Source organism: Nipponia nippon, unplaced genomic scaffold (genome assembly GCF_047370975.1).
Source record: "Nipponia nippon isolate SJK-2023a ecotype South Korea unplaced genomic scaffold, ASM4737097v1 scaffold_3, whole genome shotgun sequence".
Taxonomy (NCBI): domain Eukaryota; kingdom Metazoa; phylum Chordata; class Aves; order Pelecaniformes; family Threskiornithidae; genus Nipponia; species Nipponia nippon.
The window spans coordinates 72,767,566-72,782,457 of NW_028262347.1; the positions used below are offsets into that span (position 1 = coordinate 72,767,566).

At 37.7% G+C, this 14,892-nt stretch overlaps 1 long non-coding RNA gene across 1 annotated transcript in view; it reads left to right on the top strand.

Annotated features, from left to right (window-relative positions):
- LOC148054698 (uncharacterized) overlaps positions 1–8,230 on the top strand; it is a 28,276-nt gene extending 20,046 nt beyond the window's left edge. Inside the window, exons 3-6 of the long non-coding RNA XR_015706534.1 lie at positions 4,183–4,283; positions 5,709–5,749; positions 6,126–6,171; positions 7,087–8,230. This is a non-coding gene — a long non-coding RNA (uncharacterized LOC148054698). The remainder of the gene's footprint in view (positions 1–4,182; positions 4,284–5,708; positions 5,750–6,125; positions 6,172–7,086) is intronic.
- The last annotated feature ends 6,662 nt before the right edge of the window (positions 8,231–14,892 follow it).

Consider the following 14,892-nt stretch of genomic DNA (forward strand, 5'->3'; position numbering starts at 1 on the left):
GGTTTTCTTTTTTTTTTTTTTTTAGGTTTGTTGGTGTTTAGAATATACTTTGTGTTAATTGCTGTCACTGATTGTGTTACTTTGGTTTTGTTTCTGTCTGTGTGCCTAGACCTCTTGCTCATAGTTGAACTGTTGGTGCTACTAATTAGTCTTATTGCTGGTGGTTATCTTTATTATGGTAAGACCTTAATGCCATTTAGGAATATGATTTTGTTTCACTAGATGCTGTATAAACAGAGTAAGACAGTCAATGGCTGAAGACTTCACAGTTTAAGTATGCCAGAGAGCAAAGCAATGGATTATAATAAACAAGCAGAATAAACATTACATGGGGAGAGCAGGTTTTTTTATTTGGTTTATTTAATTTGATTTGGTTTATTTCATTTGTCTAAATTTTAAGTAGGTGGTGCTCAGTAAAAATGGAAGGAGATCATTTGATTAGGAAAACAAACACTAGAGAAGATGTGGGAAGGGAAGCACTGAAGTGAACCCAGCAGGGAATAAGAGAAAAGGAAATAAGGCAAGTAGATACACTAAAGGCTAAAATGAAGTGTCAAAGAGAAAGTTGGAAGAAAATTTATGGATTGAAAACTATAGTAAAATTCCTGAAGACATCATGAACATATGGTATTATCAGTTGGTATTGTACTGCTCAGTCTCCAGTTTAGACGTGCATTTTGTTTAGAAAGGCCTGTTGATGTTTCTAACACCAACTTACTTCATTTGCCCATGCAAATGCTGGTAGAGGGTTGGGGCCATTCTTGTATTGCTCAAATAGTCCTTCTCTGCTGGGCCAGTGCTTCTAGGTTCTTGGCAGTCTGCACAAGTTTAAAGATGACTGTGGGTTTTTCTGTTAAATACGAGGGACCAGACCAGCATAAACTGATCTTAATATCAGGAACACAAAAGGAGCTTAAATTCACTTCTGTAGTGCTCATTGCAACTGAGGATCTTGGTATCTGCAGCTTGGTCTGGTAAAGGAAAACAAAGGAAGCTGTGCTTATTTGACTGTTAGAGAATAGACCTGTCTTCTATTGCGTCTCCTATTTTAGTGGTTGCTTTCAAAGCCTCTTTTATTAAAACTCTGGCCATGACAACATGAAAATTAGATGTGTCCTTTGGCATTGATAATGGTTCAATTAGTACGTAGTTGGTGCCTGTATTAATATGCATATGAATATTTGGAGAAGTTAGTTGTTTCCATATACTGTTTTTAGAGAGGAAATCTTAATCTGGAATCTGGTCTCTCACATTGCTGCTTTTTAATGGAGTTGAGCCTGTGCCATCTGCTAGCCATACCGATTACTTGGAGAACTTTCATGTTGCTATTCACATAATAGTTGATACATAATTTACGTTTTATGCTAGATAATCACTTTGAAGCATTTCTTCACTGAGTCCAATGAAGGCATAAGTTATCTTTTGCTGTAGTCACTGCATCATTGTTACGATTGTTTTTAAGCAAAAACTTCAAGGAAAAGAAAAAGTTAAATACATTTCCTGTCATAAACTTGAAATTTTGAGCCAGTACCTCAAAATGCAAGAACAAGCCATTAAAAACTCTCCAGAAACACTAAACAATTGTTTTAATTTGTTGCCAAAACCAGTTTATCAGATTAAGATAGGTGACTTGCCTTCCTGATGGTTGTGCTTCAAACTTTTTCTGGTCTGTGGTTTGCTGTGTGGGATGCTTTTGTGTCACTGGTTTGAGTCTGACCTTTAGTTATGAGAAATAAATATTTTTTTTTTATAAACAGAACACAAGGAAAGTATAGCTTCATTTTCATCATGCTACCTTTAACATAAAAACCTCCAGTACAGCTGAAACTACCAGATTCTTCCAGTCTACAGCAGTGTTATAGAATCCTCCCTTACCTCTAGAAGGATGTTGAGTATTGGCCCGCTATATAGAACAGAGGGTCCACTTCTACCCCAAAGATCTGGTATCTTCAGTAATTGTTTTGCTACTCCTACGATGTTGTGAAAATGAATTTGTGTTTGCAGAGGGCTCCGAGATGATCAGATGAAAGGCTCTGAATAAGTACAAAGTATAATTATTAGCCAATGTTTAACAAGGATTTACAATTAGCATACTGCCTGTGTAAATGGTGTTTAACCTAGGGTTAACATAGAGCAAGGGCCAGGTGCCCCACTTCACTACATGCTGCTTTTTTACTTGCGCTGAAACTCATCTTAAAATGTTTGAGATCTGTCTTCAGTTTGTAGCAGCTCAGTCTAGAACTCTTAAATGAGGTTACTTTGTTGATAAAACTGTTTACTTAAACCTTAAAAATAGGCAGGAAAGAACCACTTGATTTCAACGGCTGCTTTTACAAGGGTGTTTTGGCAAGCAGTCAGCATTTATTCAACCATCAACCCAGAATTAACATGTTAGGGTAAAATTCAAAAGTTTCTTTAGGTTCTCCAAAGAAAATGCATATTTAAGAGCCAACCTCTGTAAGTTTGACATATTCATATACACTGTAGTACACACTGGATGAAACTCTCTGGCTTAAATTAGCAGTTCTTGGGTTTCTGAGGAGTTTTGCTGTTTTGCGGTAACTGAGTGTCTACTTCCTAATCGCTGTTGGTATTTGATCACGCCAGGGACAGGCTATATGGCACACATCACCTGACAGTAGTCAAGTTAGAAATTCTTTGGTTGAGGAGTTCTTATCTAAAGAACCATACCAATATTTCTTGTGGTTCTCAGTGCTCCAAGTATCATTGTGGATGCAATTCATGCACTTCATATTTTAAAGGAGATATTTAAGGTAATAAAATTCAGCAGGTGACACAGGTACACTCTCAATGACATGAATATCATGTACACATGTGCACATCCATCTCTTTATTCTGTCTCACACAATGAATTGTTGCTCACTGTATTTATTCAAGATCTGTGCAATAGTTTTGATGGGAATAAGAAATCGACATACCTTTCTGCTCTCTGTCAGAACTGACACCTAGAAATTTCTGCTTAAATGCCTACAAGTTCATTAGAGCTCACCTGTAGGCTACTTAAGCTGCTTTTTAACTCATTACTTGAGAATACAAAAAAGTTCTCTTTTAATACAGCTGGACAGGGGTTAGAGAGAACAAAAAAAATGTTAAATAAACAAAAACTATAAAGGGTATTTTAAAGGCTTATAGTGTCCAAGAGAATTTGCTAGGTTTCAGTCTTTTGCAGTGCTTACCAACTTCACCATGTGTCCTCCTCTTTGCTTGAAACTGTCCTATTTCCATTCAGAAGATGCAGCTGCTTCTAATGCCTTTTGTTCATTTATACATTCAAGTAATTCCAATATACTATAGAGGAGAAGGGAGAGGACGAAAGGAACATCCTGACAAACCTTAAGGCCTTTTACTTTGTGATAAACTATGACAAGGTATACTCCTGTGAAGGCCATCCCAAGGATGGTCAGAGCAGCAGCATGTCCACTGGCTAATGCTGCCCAGAGCAGCTATAAATAGAACCTTTTCTCTCCCTAGTGCCAGCTAGATGCTAGATTTGTGATCATAGCGTTTACAGTACAGCTTAGTTCAAACAGATTCTGCGCCAAACAGTAGGCGAAACAAGCAAGCAAGCTTCTTCAGATCTCACCACAGGGATGCAGAAAACTGGATGATAAATTCATTATAAGCACAGAGGCTTTGTGGCTGAAGTAAATATTACTCCTGGGTCAGGTCCCTTCCTATCTTCCCTGATAAATGAACTGGCATCAACGAGTGTATTACAAAGGCTTTATGTTTTGGCTTTAGTTTATTCAGGCATAGACAGAGGAAAGTCATGCTTTTTTCACTCAGCCAAAGACCTCAAAGAATCTCAGCTTTGTCTGAGTAAGGTCTGAGGAGTCAGGTCTAATACAATTAAAAAGAACATATTCAGTGTTCTCCCTTTTACCAGTTTACTTTACAATGTGTAATTCAGTGCTCTGTCATTCTCCAGGAGAGAAGCAAACATTAGTAGATAACACTCAGAGCAAAGAATCTGTAACACTGGGTGTAGGCTGCTGATTTCCCAAGCACATCTGTATTTTCTTTGATGAACTGGAGGCACTAAAACTCTGTAAATTGGTAGTTTATTAGGGTGGAGGGTGGGTTTTTTGTTATTGGGAATATTTGTATCAAGTTGGAAGACTTCTGGCTTTGTGTGCTGAAAAAAACCTATTTTTTGCACAGGTATGCATAGAGACTGATTTTTAGTGGCCACTGGGAGTGTTTGCATGCGAGATGATGGTCCTTACAGTCCAAAGGAGAGAGAAGGAACAGCAGGAAATATGGTAAATGCAAGGGAAGCTCAAAGTAAGAGTAGAGCAAAAGATTCAGTAAAAAGCACTTCCAAAACAGCAAACACCTGTTTGTTACCAAACCTATGTTGCAATAGCATCTTCAGAGGAGAAAACAAGAAGGCAGTCTAGAGATCTATCAGCTGTATTTAAATAGTCTTTAAAGCATTAAAATCATTCAATTTACAAGCTTAAAAACAAGACAACCTTCTTCCCAGGCCTGCATATTCAGCTAGTACTCTTGAGTAATGCTCTTTCATGTGTTTATCAGTTTTGATGCCTTGCCCTTGCTACCAGATTTGCTCTTGGTTACACCTGTGCTACTTCATGGCTTTCAAATAGGTATCAAGTGATTGCACTTAGCTTTAAAAAAAAAAAAAAAAAGGTAGCAACAGAAAAGCAATGCTTAGCTTACTTTCACTAAGGTTTGACTTTGTAGAACTAGCAAAAGAAAACATAATATATTCAAACTCATCCATGGATGATTCCAAGCGTGCATGACAGAGATGTGTGAAATAAATTGATGTTGTTTTGTATAAAGCTAAGGTTAGCTTCTGCATTAGACGTAAGTACCATCAGTAGAGGCTTGTTAACACCTCAAGAAGAGAAGTAGCCTGCATGCCCTGGAAGTAGTAGAGTTGCAATTGTCCATGTGCTGTTTTGCCTTCAGAGGTGGAGGGTAGAGGAAGGGAGCTATGGTCAGTTACATTCTTACTCAGGTTTTATCATGTATCAAAAACTAATCTGCATTCTTTGAGGGCAGTACTTTAGGTCTTTGAGGCAAATTTTCCTGCTTATCTAGATACTGATTTTATATCATAAACTACAAAGTTGCAATCTTTTTTGTTTCTGAAGTAGCTTCCAAACCTTTTTGACTTTGTCAGATCTTTCTGGCTTTTGCCTCCTGGCATGGCTGTACCAATTTCTCTGAGTTGTTGCCATTTGGGGTGGCTGCTATTATATTCTAAAATGTGTTGTTGGGTTTTTTTGGGGGGGTGAGGGGGCGTAACTATTCTGGTTTCCTTCTGTGCAGTAAAACAGTTTTCTGTTTCCCATGGTTTAAAGACCTGTATCTGTTACGGTGTTGGGAGTGTCTACTCTCAGTGTAATGAAGTTGCACCTACAACCAGTTCTTTAATGAAAGGCAGGAGGTGATAATGGAGTGAGTTACCCAGCCCACAGTATGTGGAGTCTGGGTACAGTGCGTTTCTGTAGTCTCCAGTAAAAGCTACTAATTCAGGCCTCAAGGGACATCCAACTTACTGCAATGGATTAGATTGTTCTTAGCACCTTCTTAGTTTTTCTTATGGTACCAGAGTGTTAGTACTAAGCATTGTCTTTCTTGGTTAGAAACTAGAACAATTGGGTCTTCCCAATTTTTTTTTTTTTGGTAAATTTCTCTGTACCTTTGAATTTTAGAGTGGCTGCTTATGCTCCTGTCCAGGAGGAGCAGCATACTGGTGAGTGACCTGTGCTTAAAAGTCTGCAGAGTGTTTTAAGAGTTTTAAAGTAGAAGATTATATTGATAAAGGTCTTTGAAGCTTTAATAATAGAAATTTAGCCAATTCTTGGCAAATAGAATGTTATTGCAGTGTGCTTCTAAGCTGCCAGAAAGTTTTGTTTGAGTGGGTGTTGTGTGGATTTGTCTTTTGTTGGTGTGGGGTTTTTTTGGTTGGTTGGTTTTTTTTCTTTTGTTGGGGTTTGGGGGTTTTTTGGCCATGGCTTTTTGGGTTTGTGTTTGTTTGGGTTTGGGGGTGTGTGTGTGTTTTTGTTGGGGTTTTTTGTTTGTTTTTTGCTTTTTGGTGCTGTTTTGTTTTTTTTCTTTTTTCCCTAAAGGAATGGAAGTACAAGCAAGCCAGCAGATGAAGAGCTGCTCTTTAGTGTATCCTTGATTTCCAACATCCCCCACCACCCCCTCCAGTTAGGAAACCTTCTGTTCTCTATTTCAGGTCTCTTCTTGAGCCTTAGGGGTGGGATACAGGATAAAAAATATGCCATTAATCTGTTTATAAAAAGGCTTTTTAGAGTCATGCTAATAAAGTTGTGAGCAGCTTCTGGCTCATATCAGAAGTTATTTATACTGAGAGTCAGTAAAGGGGACAATTGATCAATATTTGTGCCCATTTTTCTAAAAAGTTGTTAGGTGACAGATTTTCTGGCTTGGCTGAAGAAAAATTCCTGTGCCAGTAACTACAGGACCGGGTTATTTAATAAGATATGCTGGTATAAATCCTAAAAAAGATTGCTGACATCCAACAGTGACAATTGGGTGTGCTTCATACGGCCTTACACATAGTTTACAACAGCAGACGCCTTTAGGCAAACAATCTATGCTTCAAGCTTCACACTTGTGTAACTCTCTTCTAGATTGTTTGTCTAATAAAAGATGCTGGATTAACTAAGCTACTTTTTGTTAATTAAGCAAAAGCTTGCTCTGCAGTCATGTAGCCTTAATTGGCACAAAAGCTAGTGAAAAAACAAACACAACTACTGAATTATTGTCCAGATTATCACAGTCTTCCCAAAAGAAAATTGTGCCAATAGTACTATCCTTAGTTTTGTTAATTGCTTTAAAAAAGTTTACAGTGAGGGCAAAGATTTTTAAGCATGCCAAAGTAGTAGTTTATTAATATAATCATTGTTCACATGCTTATCTGAAGAATATAATATAATTTGCCTAAATGAGCATGTGACAAACAAAATAGGAACATTTATCATTTATGTGCAATATGCCCAAACTAACTATGAGAGTCATTGATTTCCACTGTTTGATCTTTCAGCCTTAATTTTATGTCAGATGGATTTTCTGTGTTGTTTAAAGATGGGCTTACAGCCAGATGTGGGATACAGAAAGCCACAATTATTTCTACTTCATAAATGGGCAGCTTCAAACATGATCTCTTCTATGGGTTTTAAAATACTTTATCTGCATTTTGTGCTTTGAGCCCACCTCTCATTTCCCAAAGAAAACTTTGCATTGTGTGTGAACAATGGCAGAGCCATAACCAGATAGCCAGGAGTTTCGCCTTCCTATACTATGTTGCCAATGGCTGCTCCCAGTCTGAGACACCACAGACCTTCTATCTAGTGTCTACACTTTTAATTATGGCAACGGACATTGATAATCTTCATTCAGCACTTGCACTTGTTTTTAGGAACAGGTAGATGTCAAGTGGGGCAAAGGTAGCAGCAGCACTCACTGGGGAAAATGACAGCAGATGTGGGGGGAGACAGGCAGATGCACCTGGCCTATCCTCATCAGGACTGCATCATTAGGAATTTTAAAGCACATCTAAAACAAAGATGCATGTATGAAGTCACTCCATCAGCAAAGCAAGTGGCAATGTAGCGGACATAGAGGTTCTAAGGCACTCCATGAGACTTTCTGCCTATAAAGGTGCTGTTCTTGCACAGTAGGTAGAAATGGGGAAAGGGTGTGGACAAGGACTTGGTTTTGAAAGAGTGGGTTCTATATATCTTCCATCAATTTAATACGAAGATACCAAGGTCCAGCACAGTACCCAAAGCATCTGTGAGAAGAGGCAAACGCTGGGCTGTCTGAAACAATTCCAGTGCCTGTGTACTCAGCATCATATATCCCAACTCTTCCGAATCCTCTTCCAACTTCTCTGGAGAAATTGTCTGCTTAGTATCCTAAAGAGCCTCCTGGCATCCCAGCCTCCTTTATCCCACCTCCTTTTAGACTTCCATCAGGCACCTTCCCTAGGCTTCCTCATATTGATGTCATGTGCCACCTTCTCCAGTGCCATAAATGGCCTCCCTGCCTATGGTCTTTCTGCCTTTTGGCTCTGGATAGCCTTCATACAACCGTCAACGTGAGTGCATAGCCACTAACCGGGGTATGGGATTTGAGAAGGGGCTAGGGACCAGCTTTGCGTTTTCTTAGGAAAAAATCTCTTGTGGAAGGAAGGGTCTGCCTGCCAAGGCTGGGTTCTGCAGGACAAGCTGCTCACACTTGGCTCAGGGCAGATGTAACAGTCTGCCTGCAACCCTCTGAGTGGTGAAGGCCTAAATGCTTCTTTGTAAAGAGTATGTTTACTTTACATAAACTTAAGACAAGATTCTTGAAAACTTGATTTTAATACAAGCTAAAGGTTAGCTAGGTATTTAAAGGGGTGCAAGGATGGTTTACTTTATCCTACCTTTAAATGTTAAGGTTAGCTGGTAGAGCAAAGACAGTGCAGAAATTAATGGAGTGTATACATAAAATGGGAATGCTGTCAGAGCCAATTTTCTCAAGCATTGTGAATACTACTGATGTAAAATGAAAGAATCTTTTTTTCATTTCTGTGCTCTTATGAGTGCCTGTGAACTTGTTGGGAAGAGGTGAAGTTCTGGGTACTTTTTGGAGGGTATGTACAAAGAATAGGTGCAGATGATGTCATTTCCATGTTTATAAATCACTTTGATACTCTTGACTCAGAAAAGTTTATTGAATATAGTGCTATTTTTCATGTAAAAAAGTGTGCTTGTAGTCTACAGCTTTTAAGGATCTATTTGTTTTTTTTCTCCACTGTATATTGCAGAATTGTATTCTTTCCTAATATGGTGTTTGAGAGAGGTTTTAAAAATAAATCATATTGACTTTTGGATTTAATTATAAATTTCAAAGATAGGAACACATAGTTTATACAAAATTTTGGCACGATGTTCGTCTGAGTAGAACACAGTGAAAACAAAGTTTATGAAATTTACATTATTCAAGGACTCTAAATACTTATGTTTTTGAGAATTTGTGTATTGATAGAGGGAGAGGTCAAAATAGTGGTCTGTTGAAATCGACAGCAAATTCTTAGTCCTCTAAAGAAACAAACCTGTGGGGTCTACACAAGTTACTTGAGCTGAGGAGTGAATGCAAATTAGCTTCCCTTCACCATTTATTAGGGGATTTTGTGAGAGAAGGAGAACGAGCGAGAGTAGTTACTACTGAATTTTAGTTACTACTGAATTTTAAGACAGTATTGGTATACTGCTCATCTTTGGCCAGTGATATTTCAACATGTCATTTTTGCAGCTACAAAAGCTCAGAAGGATTTCTATCTAAGGCTTTTTGGAGCTGGATCACTGCAGGATAACCAAAATACTTGACATAGAATTTGTTTCATGACTTTTACTATAGTTTGATGAAGAGGTAACAGAAGTTTGTCCTGAGATCAGAGCTCTGCCATGGTTGATATTCCAAAGGCTTGCCTGGAGCAGTAAATATAGGAGACCAAGTACAGCAATTGGGTTTATCCAGCATGGTCTCCTACAGTTGTATCCTTATACCCAAACTGGTGAGATGTTCAGCCGTAAGAAGGGTAGGCTAAGGGAGATTTTATCAGTGTCTACAGCCACCTAATGGGATAATAAAGAGAAGAGTGAGCCAGGCTCTTTTCAGAGGCATGTGGTGGAAGGGTGAGAGGTAATGGGCACAAAAAAGTGAGAACGTGGGAAGCTCCAATTTGATATAAGAAAAAACTTTCAGCCTTGGGGGTGGTTACACACTGCAACAAGGACCTGGAGAGGTTATGTACTCTCCATCCATAGAGATAGTCAAAACTTGACTGAACAAGGCCCTGACGAACCTGCTGCAACTCTGAGCCACAGGTTGGATTAGGTGGCCTCCAGGCATCTCTTCCCAACTGCATGATTTTGTGGTTCTCAGCAAGTGGGGAAAGAAAAACAAAAAGCAATACTAACTCTAAGATCGTGAAATTTATATAGACCAATTAGCACACGACATTCAAACACTTTTAACATCCATGTACTTCTGTATTTTCACTGAATAGTATGCTTCCCAAAAACTGAGTTAGTGCTATGGTGAGCTAGCTCTTGTCTAGGGTGTCTCTCACAACTACTGTACAATGGAGCATGTTCCTAATGCATAGAATTATTAATTCATGAAGTATATTTCCCTCACAAGCCATCAGTTAAAATGTTTTTGCTTTACTGTAGATGTTTCTCCCAACTTCTCAAGTTCCTTTGTACTTTTAACTTTATTCATCTCTTTGCAGACCTGCCACCTCTTTTTTATAAAGTTGTAGGCTCTAGGCACACTATTTTATGCAAAAAATTTGCACTAGACTCAAACTTTTTCTTTAAGACTGTCAAAATGATTTATAAGAAGACCCACGTATCATCTCTCCCAAAATATACTGACAAATGGGAATCTTCCAATACTATAGTCTCCAGCATGCCTCTAATGACTTCCTGAGCATAATCCAATGCATTGCAGGACTCTGAAGCATACTTTGTCTTCCTAATGTTACTACTTCCAATATTTACCATCAGTTCAACTGTATTTTCAAAGTCCCCTCCAGGAGCCTTGTGATTTACATGAAGATTACAGTTTTCATTCATTTCAGAATCTTCTGTCCTTTATAATAATGGATGAACTTTAAAATACAGATGAATAAAAATATACAAGGAGAGAGAAGAAAGATGAGAATGGTGAAATAATGCATTCCTTCAACACTTCTTGAAGGAAAGTGATGAGACTGAGGAAGTAAGGGACTGCTTGAGGCATTGAATCAGACAGCTGGAGGGGGTGAAGGTAGAACAGCTGGAAGTGCAGGTATAGAATTCTGTTCCCCTGGAGGGAGGATTTGTCTGGCTAAACTAGGAAGAAGGAAAGATGTGGGAAGGTAAGAACATGCAGAGAATGGAGAATACTAGCCTGATTATGGAAGCTTGGTGAAGTTGGAGAAGGGGAAGTAGACGTTAGGCTAAGTTAGAGCTGGAATTTAGCAAGAGTAGACCTAGTGATGGGGAACAGTAGCAAAAATTATTATTGAAATCCAGAAGGCACAACAGTAATCATGCTGATGAAAGCACCTTGCAGATTTTAAATACTGTGATCAATATTATGTGTTTTTGCTCTTGCTTACTTGTTGGTGAAAAATACAAAGTTATTCTAGTAAACTTAGTATCATAAAACCCTGACAAAAAGTCAATGTGAAGACACACTTGAAACTGTATAAATATGACGACCATATCTCCTAGACTGCCTTCTGCAGAGGTGCAACAGACACTTTCCCTGAAACATTAAACTGTTTTTACTGTAACAGAGATCAACATAGTGGACTAAATTATTTTCCATTCTGAATTAAGTACGTAAATTATCTTTAATTGCTATAAAGACACTGGATTAACTTTTATTATTCTGAAGAACTAGAGTTTAAGTATGTTGGTTAACTGATTCTGCATGATGTAACCGTTGATCAGGTCCAGCAACGGCTTAATCTATTGTTATCCCATTGGTTTCCTTTAGAAAACTTGATTTTTGACTCTTCATTGGATCAATATCTAGCCTTTAAACTGATAACAAGAGAAACGAATTATTCCCTTTCGTCCAGTCAAAATGAACAGCTAGTGACAGAGAAGAGTGGGTGGAGGGGGAAGGAACAGACCTCAGGGGATAGTGCAGTGGAAGGTATAGTCCAATGGATAGGGGAGGCTGAAGTGCAAGTTCCTTTCTTGATTTAAAAAAAAAAAAAGGACAAAACTCCAAGAAATAACAATGAAGCTCTTCAGACAAAATTATTACAAGGGTAAATCTGAGCCCAGATCATTACAGTTGCTCTGGGCTGTATTGGTTTTCACTGAAAACAAAGCTTGCAGAGATACTTATCAATCCTTCAGTACCAAAGTTCTTCCCATGTTTCTAGTGACTGAATACTTATTCTGCAACCTTATCAAGGCAAATCCTTCAAAAGACAATTAAATTAGTTTTTACTTGCACAGGTTGGGGTTTTTTTTTGTACTCAAACATTTAATGAGAGGTTCATGAGATCTAATAGCACAAATTTCTTTAGCATTTGGATATGAACTGGAGAGCTGTCAGATGAGTTTCCATTTTAATTACAGCACCAAATCTGCACTCCTGAAATTGTACTTGAGTTTGCTGGCCATATCTTCAGTGACTGAAAGGAGTTTGATTATATCCAATAGCATTCAAAGGTCAGTCTGCACCTGAGGTAATGTTTTTCTGTTCAGAAAACAAAAATATTTCAGTCAAGCTTAACCTTCCCCTGCCTTACATGTGTAAAGCTAATACATCACAAAGTTTTAAAAATTAATTTCCATTAGGTTTCCCAGTATACAGAATCCAAAAATGGTAGTTAAGGTCTTTAGAAAAATACTATCCTATAGTCTATAAATCACTTAAAAAGCTGAAATCCAGAAGGATCTTAATTTCTACTGAGTTATAAGAGTCTGTCTACTAAGACAGAGAATCTTAAGGTACTTAAAGTATTTTTTCATATTCTTAATTTTTCATATGCACAATTTAGTATTTAATCATTGTTAGTATTGTGTAGCTGCTATTTTATATAGTTCCTGCCTTGTGCAGGAATTCAAGAACATTGCACAATTAAATTGCTTCAAAATCTCAGCAAAACAGACACTGAAAAGTAATTCAGTAATGCCTGTCTACATGCATGTGTGCCTTCTACCTGATATATTAAAGATATCTTTCAAAGATTGTGTGGTTTCCCATCGCTACAACTTACAATGGAGGTGGTACCCCTTTTTATTACCTTGATTCCTCTTTTGCCAGTACACTTCATTGCTACACAAAAGGTACAAATCCTGGATTAAAAAAAAATATATATCCTGCATGTAGGAGAGGTGTCATGGACTTTAAGCCAACTGAGCTTCAAGGATCTATGGACTCTCATAGCTGCCTGAACAGCAGAGGAATTTACACTTTTTCTAGGGTGGTTGTTCCATATTTACACTACTATGAGTAAAAAAGAAGCAACTTGGGAGTTTTACCCAAATAAGAACTGAAAATTACCTACTATTTGAAGTCAAAATTCTATGCACTTGATTGTCATGTAGAAACAGTTATCAGCATTAAGAGAAGATAAGGAAGCAGGTGAGTGCAGCCAAATGCCAGTGCACTTTGCGCACTTCTGAGAAAGGAAATAGCCCCTTGACCAAAAGCATGGTAGTTGCCTTTTTTTGCAGCAGGAGTGCTACACCCATCAGCATCTCTGACAAGCAGCAGCAAGTCTAAAACAAATAAAATGCAGTGGCAATTTCCTGCCCTGGCTTTCTAATATCAAAATTGCAAGTGTCTAATTAAAGTACTTCTTAGAAATGAAATAAATGGAAACACTGACATAATGGGTCCAATATTGTGCTGAGTGTGGTTTTAATGAGGCTTTGTCTTCAGCAGAGGTACAAAACTAAGGGCAGAATCTGGCCCGTATTTGGAGTCATGTTCAGAAAATGCACACAGCTGTTAGATGCTGGTATGTATGAGAAACAAAGGAATTAGGAGCATGGTAGTGATAAATCAGGATATACCCTTGTCTCTGAGAAATCCCAAAGCAGATGCCTTAATATGTATTCAGTTTTACCTTGTGACAGGTTCATTATACCACACAATGGAGAAAATAACCACAAGATATGGTGCGTTGCATTTACCTATTAAATTACTTTTAGCAAAGGTGACAGAAGGAAACGGTCGATGTCTTTCCTGCTCCTTTGCGTATTGTCAGTGCCCTCCAACATCCAACTGACATGCCCTGGTTTTAGTTCAGTACCTACAGATGTACACTGGGCGGTCCATTTAGGAAAAGATATACTTTTGGGGTTTAATTCACTGGACTCTCACCTTCTTCATGGAAATTGCTATTTGATAAAGCACCATCTTTATTCAGTATATTATTATTTTAACTTTCTAGCAACAGGTTAGTAATCACAGTATTTTTTTGTGTCTCAACAATGGAAAAAATATTTGGATAGTCTGTAACTCGTATTCTGTCTACTTTTGTCTGTTTCTGTTTGTATTATGTAAATATTTTGAATGTTTTTACTTAGCCTTTTGGAGGATATTTGCAGTCTCTACATGATACTAAAAGGCTTTTGTCTGGAGACTGCAAAGGCTCAAGTGTGTCTAACTTTTATGTCAGCTTTTAGATACTTCACTTTGATTATACAAAATTATGAAACAAGAGAGAGTTTTTTCCACTGGCTTGTTAATTAAGTAGTGATATTTCTGCTGGCAGGAGGTGGATTATTTTATTGCTGAACTGTTCACAAACTTTTTTGTGTTGAGGAGGTTTGGAGAGATAGAAAAGATATAGCAAGAAAATTGGGCGTTTAATTCCCTTTCAACCACATTATTTTTATTAGTAAGCAGACTGCAACAAGAAGACAATCTAATGTAGGTAATAATGCAGCACCTGTGGAAAAAATCCAGTCTTTCCATTAAATAGTGAAATTAACCCAGAACTTTAAGTTCTTTTCTAGGTGGTTTGGTTGTTTGGTTTTGTGTTTGTGTTTTTTTTTTTTTTTTTTAATTTCTGTAAGAGTCACACTCCTTTTAAAAACCAAGGAAGGAATAAAAACATCTATCTATTGTTTACATCTATCTATTGTTTATTTCACAATCCTTTTGAAAAATCAATCTTAAGTCACTTGTACCTTTCTTTAATCCAAGATTTTCAGAATAACAACAGATACTCTATGTGGTGTGATGGTTTCCATTTCGTGTGACTCAATAATATTTTTTTTTTTTTCTGTTTGCCTAGAAAGAGAGGTCAATACCTATATGGACTTCCATAACATTTCTGCACATCAGTGCAGTGTT